Source organism: Equus asinus, chromosome 30 (genome assembly GCF_041296235.1).
Source record: "Equus asinus isolate D_3611 breed Donkey chromosome 30, EquAss-T2T_v2, whole genome shotgun sequence".
Lineage (NCBI taxonomy): Eukaryota > Metazoa > Chordata > Mammalia > Perissodactyla > Equidae > Equus > Equus asinus.
In genome coordinates this window covers 22,472,626-22,488,366 of record NC_091819.1, presented here as the reverse complement: position 1 = coordinate 22,488,366, position 15,741 = coordinate 22,472,626, and positions in this window count along the sequence as shown.

Genomic DNA, 15,741 nt, shown 5'->3' with positions numbered 1-15,741 from the left:
GGAGGCACTTGGCTCCTCCCCTCTGCCCCTCAGCATCGTCATCCGTGGTGGGAAAGGCAGGACAGCAGGTCCATTCAGATGACCTCCTGGCTGTCCACACCCCTACAGCCTCCCCTGGGCATCCCAGGCTGAGGGACACCAGCCTTATCGAGTGCCCTTGTGTCCGGGCTCTTGTTGGTCATCTGAATCAACACACACCCGTCTTGCTCAAGGAGAGGCCCCGAGAGTCAGATCACTTACAAGTCCTGTGACCTTGGGCAAGTTACCTTCCAGGAACTTATCTACAGGCGAGGGCTATAACAATCCCCACCTCTGAGGGTGGAGACGGGATTAAATGAGCCAAAGGGCTGGGCTTGGTGTCTGGTAGGAGGTGAGCCTATGGTGATTATGCAGGAATCTGAGGCTCAGAGAAGTTAATCAGGAGGATGGGTCCCAAAGACAGGCCTGGGGGAGCCGGAGCCAGGCTCTGGTCTGGGGGGGCCCAAGGTCCCTGTTCTCCAGGCACCACTGGCCCAGACCTACCTCTCAAATCAATTGATCGCCTGCCTTTTTAAATTAAGAGAATTGGAGAGGAAACTACATTTATCGAGTTCTGTTTCCAATCTTCTTACCCTCGACTCTCCAAAATGCTCCCTCCATCTGGACCCCAGATGGCCCCTTACCTGTGTGCCCCCCACTGGCTTTGCTCATCCCATTTCCTCCACTGGCAATGCCTTCTCCTTGTCTTTTCTGCTTCTAAATGTGGCAGATCCTCATCTCCCACCCCAAACCTCGGAATCAGAGACTCCGACCCTCAGCCAGCATGGGGGCCCATGGCAGGCACTGCCCTGCGAGCTTGACAAGTGCTTGTTAAATTGAATCGAGCTGACTGGGGTCTGCAGCGAGCATTTCCAGGTATCCAAGGAGACAGCGTGGAAAGGAGGAGGCCAGAGAATACCTGCACGACTACCCGTCAATATGTATTTATTCAGACCTTATTCACTCATGTACCAGGACCCTCGATGTCATGGGGTCAGGGGGTCAGCATCCTGAGGCATTCGGGGCCAGCCCTGGGAGATGGAGGCCCGTGGAAAGAGAAGCCCCCAGGGGCCGTGGGGCTCAGGGGGACAGGGAGCGCAGACGGAGAAGCAGGCCTTCCTGTAACCTTGGACTTCCTCAGCTGTGTGAGGATTAAGTGGGATGGGGCATCTGGCTCAATCCGACTCCGGCGTTTAACGGTTCAGTCCGCACATATGGAGCGCCACTGTGTGCCAGACACTGGAGCAGCAATAAAACCAGCCCTGATCTCTCCCTCCCCTAATGGGGTTCCTGATCTGGCGGGGGAAGCAGACATGAAATTGCTGCCACCTCCGTACAACAAGGCGATACGTGCTCTGCTGGGGGCCGTAAAGAGCAAGCAGAGGGGGTATTGCGAAGACTTGGCAGAGGAGGTCATGTTGGAGATGGGTCTTGAAAGACAAAGGGAGTTCACCTCTCCAGTAGAAAGAGGTGGTGAGGGGGAAGGGTGGGTGCAGGAGTGGCACCCTGGGCCAGGGGCACTGCCTGTGCCCAGGTGTGGTGGTGGGGCAGATGCCCGGGGCTGGACCGTCTTTCATGTGGTGACGGTGGAGAGAGTGTGTGCTGGGGAGGAGGGGTGACTGGGTGACAGACCGGCAGGCGGGTGAGGCTGGACCGTGAAGACGCTCATGGGAAGCAGGTGCAGCGTGGGAGGAATCAGCTTGGTGCTGCTTAAGAAAGGACACTCTGGAAGCCTTGGAGAACAGCAGTTTGAGTCTCGCAGCCATCTGGTTGAAGAGGGTAAGCCACAAGGCTGAAGGACCCCTCCCCAGCCCTCCCACCCTGCTTCTCCCGACACATCCGCCTATATGGTAATTGATTGTTTAAAAATCAATGTGTCTTCATGGATAAGATGAAGCAGGTGAGGCGAGCTCCTCCTGCGCACCGGTGGCCCCTTTGTGTGCCAAGCAGAGCACAATAGCTGTGGCTTAGCAGCTGCTGGGTGAGGATTGTTGAGCTGATGAAGCAAACACAGACCCCAGAGATGGGGGCAGCGGGGGGAGGCCGGTGTGGAGGCCAGACCAGACCTCCAGCTGGGTGACTCCATGGACTGACCCAGGACGTGCTGGAAGGAGATCAGTTTGGAGAGAAATCATAAAAATAACGGCTGCCATTTGCTGAGTGCCAAGGATGGGTCAACTCGGGGCGAGCACATCCTCACAAACAGCCCCATTGGGTGGGTGTCTGATTCCCACTTTCACAGACGAGGAAACTGAGGCTCGTTTGCAGCAGAGGCAAGAACCCATGCTCACCCCTCTCTGCCATGGGGGTGAGGGGAGGGTGAGGTGGAGACAGCCTCAGAAGAGGCCGGAGAACGGTGTGTGGGTTTGCAAGCGGCACGTTAATTAGAGCTGAGGAGAGTGCGAGCCTGCGGGCAGCTGTGTGAGGAGGGCAGAATATTAGCTTGCCGGGCCGCTGTAACACAGTACCACAGACTGCGGGGCTCAAGCAGCAGGCACGCATCTTCTCACAGTTCTGGAGGCTGGGAGCCCAAGATCCAGCTGTCGGATGTTGGTTTCTTCCAAGGGCTGGTTTCTTCCGAGGCCTCTCCCCAGCTTGCAGACGGCGCCTTCTCTCTGTGTCCTCATGTGGTCTTCCTGGGTCTGTGTCCTGATCTCTTCTTATAAGGACACCACCCATACTGGATTAGGGCCCACTCTCATTTTACCTTCATCCCCTCTTTAAAGGCCCTGCTCCAAATACGGTCACATTCTGAGGTGCTGGGAGTTAGGACTTCAACATACGAATTTGGGGGCCACAATTCCGCCATAACAAGCAGAGTCTGGGGATCATGAAGATCCAAGAGCTGGGGGCAGAAGGACCAGAGAGAGCTTGGGAGGACAGGAGAGGCAGTCCTGGGAGTGGAGTGAGGAGCTCACAGGAGGAGGGTGGACGAGGAGCCCCGAGGCTGGCAGGCGATGGAGGCCCCGGGTGGTCGGGGTGGGAGGGGATCGGGTGAATAGGGCTGTGTTCCTGAACTCAGAACTCGGAGAAACGTCAGGACGCTCAGGAGGTGAAGTGGCCTCCGCTGCTGCACCGACCGCTTCCCTGCTGGGGTGCCCTGCCGGAAATCCGGGCCACAGGGAAGCAGACTCCTTCCAGGCGTGTCCTCGCTCATCAGGGCACAGGGTCTGCTCCGGGCCCAGTCCACACCTGGGACAAAAGTGGTCCTGAGCACTGCTGAGCCGCTGACCACAGGATCCGGAACACCAGCCCAACCCACATTGTGAACAACTGTGAACTCATCTCCCCATTTCCAAAGGGGCCATTTTGTTCCTTTTCCTTCCCCATGCTGCCCATGTCTGGAATCTACCTAGAGCTGCTCCCATCTGGAGACCAAGGGACCCTGGCCCGTAAGATGGAAAAGCCCGGGCCCTGTTGTTAGACACATCCTGGGGGCCTCAGGTACCTGCCCGGAGGACCTGGCCTTCCCATTAAAATCCAAACAAAACCTTTGCTGGGACCACCATGAGTCTGCTCTGTGGCCGTGGGGCAGTCCCAGAGCACTGAGTCCTCTGTGCTGCCCTTGGTCAGCTTGTAGTCAGTGGGGGGATCACACACACACGCACACTCGCACACACACGCTGTTCACCCCAGAGGATGCTTTTGTTTGACTCAGTTGCTGCTGACCCTGAACGAACACAACTCAGAATCTTCTTATGGAAAACACCAACGGTAAAAATGGAGTCGGAATGAAATCAAGACACATCTTGGGTGATTCCTAACTCGGGGAGACAGCCATGGTCTAGAACCCGAGTCGCTAGAGGGACGGGAAGATCACACAGGCGAAGTCCCTCCTTGTCCAGAGAGGGCCCTGGGCTGCCCAAGATCACACAGCTCGCTGACCTGAGCCACGTCCGCTCCCCCTTGTGAGTTGGTGCTCAAGCCATGAAGGCCAGCCCGGGGCCTACCTGTGTCAATGCTGACCCACACACAGGCCCTGGAGAAGCTCTCCACTCGGGCACAGCAGCCTGGCACTTTGTTCCGAGGTGGGGCCTCCAACCGGCGCCCCCCAGCCTCCATCTGCTGTCAGGGCCCCTGGGCAGGAAGCTGAACCCCCGTGTAGGGAATGGGAGGCTGGTCCCACAGCAGCCCCGGGCCCAGCCCCCTCCCTCCCTTTGCATGTTAGTCCATTTTTAATTACAGAACCAAGGCAGCAGAGCCTCCCGGGCCAAGCCAGACATAGGCAGCTTTTTAACTTGATTTTCGTTCTCCGGAAGGAAAGCCTTGGGGGCCCACTACACAGGACATTTGGGGTCGGGGGGCAGACCCAATGCGGCCTGGAGCTTGGAGATGTGGGGGACCCTGTGACCGAGACACTTGACTGCAGCCTGGCTCTGCCATCCACAAGTAGGACATCCTTGGCAGGCCTCAGTTTCTCCATCTGTGAAATGAGGGGTTGGACCGAAGTTTCCTCTCAGACCGTTTCCAGCGCTAAAGCTCTCCAACTCCTGAACAGCTCTTCGCTCTGCACAGGAGCAGCTCTGCGGGTCCTCTGGCCTGGCTTCCGTCGCTGGGCTTTCTTCTTGTATCGTAATGATAAAGGGATTCTCCTTGCCGCCCTGCCCATGGTTCCAGCACCAGCCTGCCGCTCTCTGCGAGTTGGGGGGCGGGGGGTGTCTCCTGCTTCTCTGACAGTTCTTTTCTGTCCCGTCTGGCTTCCTCCTTCTCCCCACCCCCACCTCCCCTTAAACCCCAGCCACTAGTTATTTCCCAGAGTTGGCCCTTGGGCCCTGTGCTCAGCCCCTGTCCGTCCCACTGTGCCTGGCCATCTCTCCTCTCCTGCTGTTACCTCCTGCAGGGTCCTGGGTGTGGCCCACCAGACTCTCCCCTGGCTCCTCAGACTGATGGTCCACTCTCTTCCCACCCGCCCTGCCTGTCCTCGTTCCTTCCTGCCTCAATTAATGGCACCGCCACCTGCCTTGTCCCTGCCATGGGGTCCAGGGCGGTGCAGGAGGATGGGGCCTTGATGTTGGGTGGGGAAGTTCCCCCCACAGTAACTCAGTCCTCCTCCTTTCTCTGCACACAGTGCAGCTTTCTTGCTCCAAATCGTGGGAGAGATACTTACTTTTGAAATTGCAGGGCCTCTGTCCCTCAGGCCCAGAGAGCGGACGTGTCCTTATTATGAGCTGGTGACAGAGCTGGCCAAATTCTGGTCTCCAGACTCCTACCCCAGGGGTCTCCCTGGGTCAGCTCTACATGCTATGCCCTGTCCCCAACCCCCCAACACTGAGGCCCGCGGGGAGCTCTCTGGGGCTGGAAGCACAGGCTGGTTCCAGCAGGGACCTGCTGTCACAGGGAGGGCTGACCCCCGCACCTGGTGAGGCCCACACAAAACGCGCCAGGTCCCCTCCTGTCAGGAGATGTCCTGGGGAGCGAGGACCTCTGGGAGTTCCTGGGTGGCCAGACCCCCTCCTGGGTCTGGGGAGACCAAACACTTAAATGAAAAGCTTATTTTCCTAAGAAGGAGATGAAATCAAGCCTACCTCCTCACCAAGAGAAATCCTGCAGTGTAGGACCAAAGTGGGCCACGGTGTGGGCTCAGAGCCCCGTGCTGTGCTGGAACTGAGCTGTGATCAGGTGCAGAAACTGCCTAGTCAACACCAGGCCTGCTGCCTGGGGGACAGCCCCGCCTGCAGCCATGGGCCTGCTGCACGGAGGCTCCTGGGCAGGTGGCCCGTGGGTGGGAAACTGACGACCCTTCCTGCTCATGGGGACAGCATCCTTGGCAGGAGCCTGGCTGTATCTTACACTGATGCCAGGGACTTGTCCAGGGGAAGCCCGGTCCACCCTCTTTTCTCTTCTAGTGCTTTAGAGCTGGAAGGAACATGTGGTTTATCTCCCTCATTTTACAAAGAAATTGGGATCCAGAGAAGTTCATAAAGTTCGCACAGCTAAAGCTCCCATCTTTTAATTCATTTGTTCATTCAACAAATATTGATGGAGTACCCACCATGAGTGCTGGTCATTGTTCTTGGTGGGGGACACGGCAGTAAATGGGTTGGACAAGGTCACTGAGCCCATGGAATCCACATTCTAATGGGGACACAGTCAACAAACAGTTAAAGAAACGGATGAAGAAGATAATTTTAGATGGCACTAAGTACCATAAAGAAAATAATCCTGGATGATAAGAGAGATAGTAACTGGTGGAGGCAGGAAGGGGCATACAGATGTTTATGAGTGGCCAAAGAGGGCTTTCTGAGGAGGTGACATTTGATGTAAGTCCTGATAATAAGAATCAGCGAACCCTGCAAAGGTCTGGAGGCAGAGCCTTGCAGGCAGTGGGAACAGCTAGTGCAAAGGCCCTGCGGTGGGACCAGCATCATATGTTCCAGGACAGGAAGAAGGCTGGTGTGCCTGACTCTCAGGGAGCAAGTGAGGAGTGGTTGGCCCTGAGGTGGGAAGGTGAACCTGGGCTTTAAGGGCATCGCAAGAAATTTGAATTTTATCCAAAGTGTAGTAAGAAGCTGTTGGAGGTTTATTAAGTTACTTATTTATTAATTTTTTAAATTGACTTTATTTTTTAGAGCAGTTTAGGTTCATAGCAAACCTGAGTGGAAAGCAGAGTTCAGTGAAATCTCCCCCAGCCCCCTCGTCTATCCAACTCCCCCACCAGAAGGTGTATTTGTTACAACTGATGAACCTACATTGACACAGCATCGTCACCCAGAGTCCATGGTTGACACGAGGGTTCACTCTGGTGTTGTATTTTCTATGGGGTTATACAAACACGGAATGACATACATCCACCATTATATTATCACAGAGTATTTTCACTGCTCTAAAAATCCTCTGTGCAGGAGCCGACCCTGTGGCCAAGTGGTTAAGTTCGTGCGCACGCTCTGCTTTGGTGGTCCAGGGTTTCGCCAGTTCAAATCCTGGGCATGGACATGGCACCACTCACCAAGCCATGCTGAGGTAGCATCCCACATGCCACAACTAGAAGGACCCACAACTAAAAATACACAATTATGTACCGGGGGGCTTTGGGAGAAAAAGGAAAAATAAAATCTTTGAAAAAAAAACACACAATAAAATAAATAAAAATCCTCTGTGCTCCCCCATTCATTCATCCCCATCAGCCCTTGGCAACCACTGATCTTTTGATTGTCTCCATAGTTTTGTTCTTTCCAGAATGTAAAAGAATTATACTGTATGGATATATGGATATATATATGTATATATGTATGGATATATTGATACATATATATATGCACAGATATATATAGAGTTGGAATCCTACAATATGATTGTATGATTCAGATTGGCTTCTTTCACTTAGTAATGTGCATTTAAGGTTCCGCCATGTCTTTTCATGGCTTGATAGCTCATTTCTTTTTAGTGCTGAATAGTACCCCATTGTCTGAATGTGCCACAGTTTGTGTATCCATCCACCTACTGAAGGACAGGTGGTGCTTCCAAGTTTGGGCTGTTGTGGATAAGGCTGCTATAAAGATCCGTGTGCAGGTTCTTGTGTGGACGTACATTTTCAACTTCATTGGGTAAATACTAAGGAGTACAATTGCTGGATCATATGGGAAGAGTATGTTTAGTTTTGTAAGAAACCACCGAACTGTCCAACAAAGCGGCTGCATGAGTTTGCCTTCCCACCAGCAATGGGTGAGAGCTCCTATTGCTGCACTCTTGGAGTGGTCAGCATTCCAGGTTTGGCCATTCTAACAGGTAAGTAGTGATATGTTGTCATTGTTTTAATTTGCAATTCCCTAATGATATACGATGTCGAGCATTTGTTCATGTGCTTATTTGCCATCTGTATATCTTCTTGGTGAGGTGTCTGTTCAGGTCTTTTGCCTATTTTTCAATCGGATCGTTCATTTTCTTATTGTTGAGTTTCAACAGTTCTTTGTATATTTTGGCTAACAGTTATTTATCAGATGTGTCTTTTGCAACTGTTTTCTCCCAGTCTGTGGCTTGTCTTCTTGTTCTCCTGATAGTGTCTTTTGCAGAGCAGAAGTTTTTAATTTTAATGAAGTCCAACCTATCAGTTATTTCTTTTATCAGTCAAGCCTTTGGTGTCATATCTAAACAGTCATTGCCAAACCCAAAGTTATCTAGATTTTTTCCCACATTATCTTCTGGGAGTTTTATAGTGTTGCATTTTACATTTAAATCTATGATCCATTGTAAATTAATCTGTGGAGGGTTTTAATTAATAGAATACATTAGTAGAGTACATGTGATTAAAGTTTGTCTGAGATTACTATTGACTCAGGGGGTGGGAAATGGGAGCTGGGGGAGGCCTTGCCATTGCCCAGGGGAGTGATGGAGGGTCATGAATGGATGCAAGTGTCTTTTGCAGGTGAGACCAGCAGGACTTGCTGGGGATTGATTCTGAAGGATGTGGAGAGGAATGGAGAATGTCCCCTAGGTCTGGAGGCCTAGCTGGTGCAGGGTGGAGCCATTTACGGAGATGGCAACAGAGAGCCCGGAGGGGCAGGTGGATACACTGGTGCCCAGTGGAGAGGTCGGGCTGGAGATGTGAGCCTGGAGTCAGGAGTGAATGGATGGCACAGGAAGCCGTGAGACTGGGCGAGGTCACTTAGGGAGAGAGAGAAGCAGGTTCTTTCCATGACCTCAGGCTGTTAGCAACACACAGGTGAGCCCCCGAGGCCCTTCCGGCCTGGGGTCGGGGAGGTGGGGAGACACCATGAATAAAGGGGATGCTTGAGTGTGGCCCAGCAAGGGGACCAGTAGAGGCAGACACAGGACACACCCCCCAGACCTACTGTCCGTCTGCAAACTCAGGTCCTCTCCCGAATGTGGATTCCACATGGTTCAAGAGTTTTGCCGGGGAAATAAAATAATTGGGCAATCAGCCAGAAGAAAGCCACTGTGGATTGGGAGACGTTTTACGATGGGCTGATCAGCCGTCAGGGCCCCGCCCTTTGTCATGCAGAGCAAGGAGCCGGCTTCCCCTGCAGCAGATCTGAGGGAGAGTCTGGCCTTCTGCGAGGTTGGAGTCGGATTGGATTCGGCCACAAGGTCCCGAGGTGGTGGAGTCATCCCGAAGCCAGATCCGCTGTCCTGGAGGACAGGAGCAGGGCAGGGGCGTGGGGAGAATGAGGGAAAGCTCTGGGCCCTGAACTCCACCGTCGTTGAGGACATTGTGGGGAGATGGGTGATGGGGGCTGCGACAGGTGGGTGCTGGGAGCCAGGGCCACCCTCAGGCTCCTATAGGCCAGGATTTGACCCCAACCAGAGTCCAGGCTGCCAGGTGAGGGCTACAAGAAAACATGAGGTCAGAGGTCATCCCGTGGGCTCCGTGGGTGGGGATGAGCTGGACCTGGGCCTGGCTCAGAACCAAAGGGGACTCTGAGATCCATGAAGGCTGGAGCCCAGGAGAGTGTTCACTTCTGGATGAGAGCCCAGCATCTGGGGTCTCCGGGGTGGCTCCTGTCCCCTTCCTGGCCATGGGCAGACACTGCTGTGGGTGCTCCAGAGACACCTGGCAGCCCAGCCCTAGGTGCCCCGGGCTGCCCCCACTCTGCACCCATCAACCTCCCTGACCCCAGGCCTGGGGGCCTATGCGTGCCTTGGGGTCTCCAGACATGCCCCTGGGTGGGGAGTGGGCCCTCCCTGTTCTCCCAGAGCAGCAGGGGGGCTCCCTGAGCAGGAGGAAGGACCCACGTTTCAGTCTGTCCAGCCCCTTCCCGGCAAGAGAGAGTCCCAGGCCCGGTCCTTGCTGGGCCTCTCACCAGCTGGGGCCTCAGGCGAGTCATGAACGTCCCACTGACAGCTGTCTGCTAGTCTGTTGGGTGAGGCAAGGAGAATGCTGGAAAGAGGGGCAGGAAGGGTGCCCGCTCACAGGGCTGGTGTGGCTGGGTATGCACTCCTGCCCATACCGGTGCTCACTTACCCCTCACTGGGAGCTTATGGGAGGGGTATTATTAACGCCCCCATCCTACTGACAAGGGACCTAGGGCACGGGCAGGTGATGAACTTGTCCAAGGTCATCCGGCCAGGACTGGCCTCCTCAGTGCTCTCATTAACAATCTGTGACCTTGGGCAATGGTTTCAACTGCTCTGAGCCTCCTTTGTGCCATGTCCGCAGTGTCGTCCTCCCAGGGAGAGACAAGGAGAGCCGGGAGGTGGACGGGAAGGGAGCCCAGCATGCCCCAAGGCCAGAGCCTCCCTTGGGGGAGGTGGGGACCCTGTGGAGCCACCTAAAGCAGGGCATTTAGGGCACTCTGGGGCTCCCCAACACAGCTCTGCAGAGACCCCTCCCCTGGGGTCCCCAGGCTGCACTGGAGCTTCTATTTGTGGCAGCTGCTTCTTTGTCCCCTCGGGTGTCCCCAGGGCAAAATCCTCAATAAATATTTGCTTAATTGATAGAGAGAAAGGGAGACAGGAAGAGGAGCTTATGGAGACAGATGGCTTCTAGAAGGTCCTTCTTCAGGGCAAGATTTGGAGAAAGAGAGTGGTTTATGTGGGTGTTTTTGTTTTTGAACATTTTTTATTCGGGGAGCAAATAAGGGACTAATACTGCTAACAAGTCCACCCTCAAAAAAGAAAGAAAGAAAGAAAACAGCCCGTGTACCATCCGTCCCCCCAGCAGTGACTTTTTGATGGTGATTTTCCGAATCCTGGAAAGTCTCGTCTGTGAAAAGGGGAAGGCGTGTTTGGGCTCAGCTGCTGGTTGGGAGGGGTGGGATGGGGCGGAGGTGAGACCCTGTTGCTGCTGTTGGGGGAGAACAGCAGGTGGCAGCCCCACCATCAGCGGCCCACCGCAGACCTGAGATGGGGCGGAATCAACGCTCAGGCACGAAATAGCCCTCCTGTGTGTTTTCTCCAGCAAGATGCTGTTCACTGACAGGTGTACCACCCCACCCCATCCCCTCCAGCTGCCCAACCTGCCCCCCAGCCCTAATGGAAGACAAGGGGCCCTGGAAAGTGGGTGGTCCAGCGATCTGGGTCACGGGTCTCCACCCATGCGCCGGACTCACTTAGGCCCATGTGGGTCCCGCTGTCCTCCTGGATGGCAACTGAGAATGGGCACTGGGAGCTGGTGGTCTTGGTGCACTGCGAGAGCCTGGCGGTGGTGGGCAGCTCCCCACACACTGGCTGGCCTGAATCCAGCGGGGCGGAAGAGCCAGTGGAGGCCCCACTGCATCCTGCAGAGGTCCACATGCTCCTGCTGCCAGGAACCCTGGGCCGGCCACCTCCCTCAGGCAGGATTTGGTGGTCCCTGGAGCTGGGACAGCAGAGTGTTGGTGCGATACGTCAGGGACAGCCACTGCACTCTCCCCAGGACTCTGGTGGGCTCTGCTCTTCCAGCCCCTCCTGCCCCCGCCTCCTCTTCCTGTCTGGTACTTAAGATCAGAGAGAAGGCAAAACCCTTGCCAGGGAGAGAAAGGGCCAAAGGAGGCTCCCTTCCTCCTGCCTCTGCTCTCTAGTGTGTCCTAGGCTGCTCACCTCCCTCCCCATAATCCCCCCACATCGCACTGCCCCCCTCCGAGAAAGCCTTGCAGCCCAAGTAAGCTTCCAAACGAGGGCAGGCCACCCCCACCGCTGTAGCCGTTCAGGTGGGTGCTGGGGGTGCAGCGTCTCGCTCAGCCAGGGCCTGTGTCCGCGTGGGATGGGGATGCTCTCCATCCCACCCACCCCTCCTGCTCCATGCGGCCTTTCCTGGCCACCACCTGCGCCAACCACCTTTGCGTGTCTGCCTTCTCTGCTCTATGTTTTTTCCTTCTTCATACGTCACTCAAGCAGGGGGCAAAGCCTGTTTGCTACTCTGGGATGGGAGACGAGGCTGAAGAAGCAAACATCCCCGGAAAGGAAGCACACTGATGGGAATATAATCTGGTGGGATTATATGGAGAGCTATGTACAAATACAGATTTGAAAATAAAAGTGACATCACAGTATACCTATTGTTTTGAAATTTGCTTTTTCATTTCCATTTAGTTTATCATGGACCTGTTTCCAGGCCAGTACTTATTTTTTAACTTTTTTTTAAAAAAATTAAACAAGTAATACATGAATACATTCTCATCATAAAGAATTCCAACCATACAGAAGTATACAGAGCAGGAAGAGAAGTCTCCTCTCCCCTCACACCTTTCTCCTCAGTGGTGCTGTTTTCTGTTTTCTATCACAACAAATCATCACACATTCAGCTGCTTAAGATAACACTTTAAAAAAACAATCTCACAGGGGCTGGCCCTGTGGCCGCGTGGTTAAGTTTGCGCTCCACTTTGGTGGCCCAGGGTTTTCCCGGTTTGGATCCTGGGTATGGACACGGCACCGCTCATTAAGCCATTCTGAGGCAGCATGCCACATAGCTCAACCAGAGGCGCTCACAACTAGGATATACAACTGTGTACTGGGGGGCTTTGGGGAGAAGAAGAAACAACAGCAAAAAGATTGGCAACCGTTGTTACCTTAAGCGCCAATCTTTAAAAAAAAAATCTCACGGTTCTATAGGTCAGAAGTCTGAGCAGGTTCAGCTGGATTCTGGGCTTAGGGTCTCATAAGGCTGAAGTCAAGGTGGCCACTGGCCTGGGCTCTTGTCTGTGGTTTCTGGGCAAGAATCTGCTTCTAAGCTCATTCAGGCTGTTGGCAGAATTCGGTTCCTTGTGGCTATAGGACTGTGGTCTCCTTTCCTTGATGGCTGTCAGCTGGGAGGTTTCTTGGCTCCTTAAGGGTACGTCTTAGTCAGCTCAGACTGCTGTAACAGATACCACAGAGTGGGTGACAAACAACAGAAATCTATTTCTCACAGCTCTGGAAGCTGGAAGTCCAAGATCAGGGTGCCAGCATGGGCAGGTTCTGGTGAGGACCCTCTTACAGGTTTGCAGGCAGTTGCCTTCTGGCTGTGTCCTCACATGACAGAGAGAGAAGCAAACTCTCTCATCTTGCTTCTCACAAGGGCACTAATCCCATCACGGGGGCTCCACCCTCATGATCTGATCGCCTCCCAAGGCCCTGCCTCCAAACACCATCACAGTGGGGACTAAGGTTTCAACATATGAATATGGGGGGACACAAACATTCCATCCATAGCAGAGTATCTTCCTTCCTCTTCATGTGGCCCCCTCCATTTTTACGCCAGCAACGATGTGTCAAATGCCCCTTAGGTTTTGAATCTCTCTGACTTCTTCTGCTACCTGCCAGAGAGAGCTCTCTGCTTTTAAGGGCTCATATAATTAATTGGGCTCATCCAGGTAATCCAAGATAATCTAACTGCACCATATAATAAAATAACATAATTGAGGAAGTGATGTCTTGTCACGTTCCCAAGTTCAGGTGATTAGGATAGGACCTCATTGGGGGAGATTTTAGAAATTCTGCCTCCCACGGTTAATCACTGGCAACAGTTTGCTATGCATCTTTTCAGATCCTTTTCTATGCTTCTGTGTACACTTAAGCATATAGTTCTATTTTGTGTTATACAAATGATATATATTGGTATTTTCTTTCTTTCTTTCTTTTTTTGGTGAGGAAGATTGGCCCTGAGCTAACATCTGTTGCCGATTTTCCTCTATTTTGTATGTTGGATGCTGCCACAGCATGGCTGATGAGTGGTGTAGGTCCACGCCCAGGATCTGAACCCATGAACCCTGGGCTGCCGAAGTGGAGCATGCACACTTAACTACTATGCTGCCAGGTCAGCCCCAACATTGATATTTTTATGTGATTTTTTCAGTTAATGTGTTTTAAAATTCTTTCCATGCCAACATATTTGAATTGCTATCATTAGAAATGCTGCATATTATTTTATAATATCATGTCCCATAATTTAACTAATTGCCCATTGATGGATGTTCAGTGTTTTCTAATTTTTCGCTATTCCATAAATAATCCTATAATGAACTTCTTTATACGTATGCCTTTGGCCCCATGTGCAAGTATTTCTGTAGGTTGAATGCTCCAAGCTGCCCCCAGTTCCTTCAAGACAGGCGCTTTCTTTCTCCTCTCCACATAGCTCAGAGGCAAAGCCATTGTTGGGTGAAAGGAGATTGTAGTAGTCTGGGTCCAATCAGGAGGAAGAAACTACACAGTAGGTTAAACAGAGAGGTTTAACATAAAGAAGTATTGTCTCTGATATATAAGGAAACTCTGTATGGTACCCCAGGGCTGAGGGAGGGTCCCTAAGGAAGAACAAACCTAGAAAGAGCTCAGATCTCTTGGAGAAGGTGTGGCTCAGCCCACCAGATGGCAGAGAAGTTGGCCGGTTTGGCCTGCCTAGTTGGTCTGGTGCTGCCAAGCAAGCAATACACGCCGGGGTGATGTGCAAGTGAGAGCAGGCGACCAGCAGCTGGTGGTGTGGGTGTGCAGTGGGAGCTAGGGGCCGAGTGAGGACAGGAGGCCTTCAGAGGGTGCAGGGGCCATGCAGGGACTTGCAGAAGGAGCGGCAGCCCAGTGTAGGACCTCCGGGGCCACAGGCAGCAGCTGCACGTGAGCTGTGCGGAGGCTTACAGAGGAAGTCGGGGGCGGGTGGGTGGGGGGGTCTTCCGAGCACCTGGACTGCACCAGGTCTCCAGTTTCCATGTCAGGAGGGCTGCGGAAAGGTTATTGCCAGGCCAAGGCTACAAGGCCGCAGAGGGACTGTGTTCTGGGCTGCATCAGTGATCCACCAGACGTCCTCACACCCATGCCGCCAAATTCCAGCCTGCACTGGAAACCACAGGAAACCACATTCTTCTGCAATGTCCCTCTTGTTCTGCAATGTCCCTCCAGTGCCCTCTGTCCAGGAAGCTTAACATCATGCTCACCTCCAAGGAAAATGCTTCAAGAGATTTCTTTGTTTATCACACAGCGTATATGGAAGGACGCTTCCAGAGCTGAGAGGCAATAAATTGATGACTTACACAGTCCAGCCCATTGCCCACTCAGTTTCCATGTGCATCCTTGCACACCCATCTGAACTGCGTGATGACAAGAACACAACTCTGTGTTTCTACCTAACAAGATCCACCCTTCCTTCTTACCAGTGAAGTAGTTCACTCTTTTCCAAAATGAGAAGTCCGAATAGTTACTGTATCCATCACAGGCTGTATTTATGACTCCTCAAATATGGTCACAGTCTCACTGGAAATCCCATTTCCTACTAAATTGTATGGTTAACCTTCAATAACTTGTATGTAAAATTTTTTAAAAAGGGAAGAAAGAGAAGAGAATGATTGGCTTACATGTCAGCACATGTGTGTAACAAGCATAGAGAAACGATGCAAAGCCACTACAATACCCATTTCTGTAAGTGGTCATCTGGTCATAGTTGGTGTCTACCGTTTCCTTCTTCACCCACTCATTCCGTATTTCCCTTGCCCTCAGTCAGAACTCAGCTGCTCTGGGTTCTGGAGTGACCCAAACCTTCATTCCCCAAAGGTCCGAGTTCTCAGTCATTGGCCTATTTTGGTGGCTGTGGTTTTCAAATCACCTTTGCTATTGGGGATGCAAGTACCAAGAGGCTCCCTGGAGAATGCTGTGGATCTCAGACATGTCTTCCTTGCCACCATTGTGGCTATAACCTATCTCCCTGGGTGGTTGGGATCAGTCACGCCAGCCAGGATTGTAGCTGCTTTTTGTCGCTTGGTGGGTCAATGCATAAGGAGCCTAAAACTGCCAGGTAGACGTCACATCTTCTGATCCAGTGGAACCACTGATGTGTCCCCTGGTGGAAGCATGTCCTGCTCCACGTGGGACAGCGGGATTTCAGCA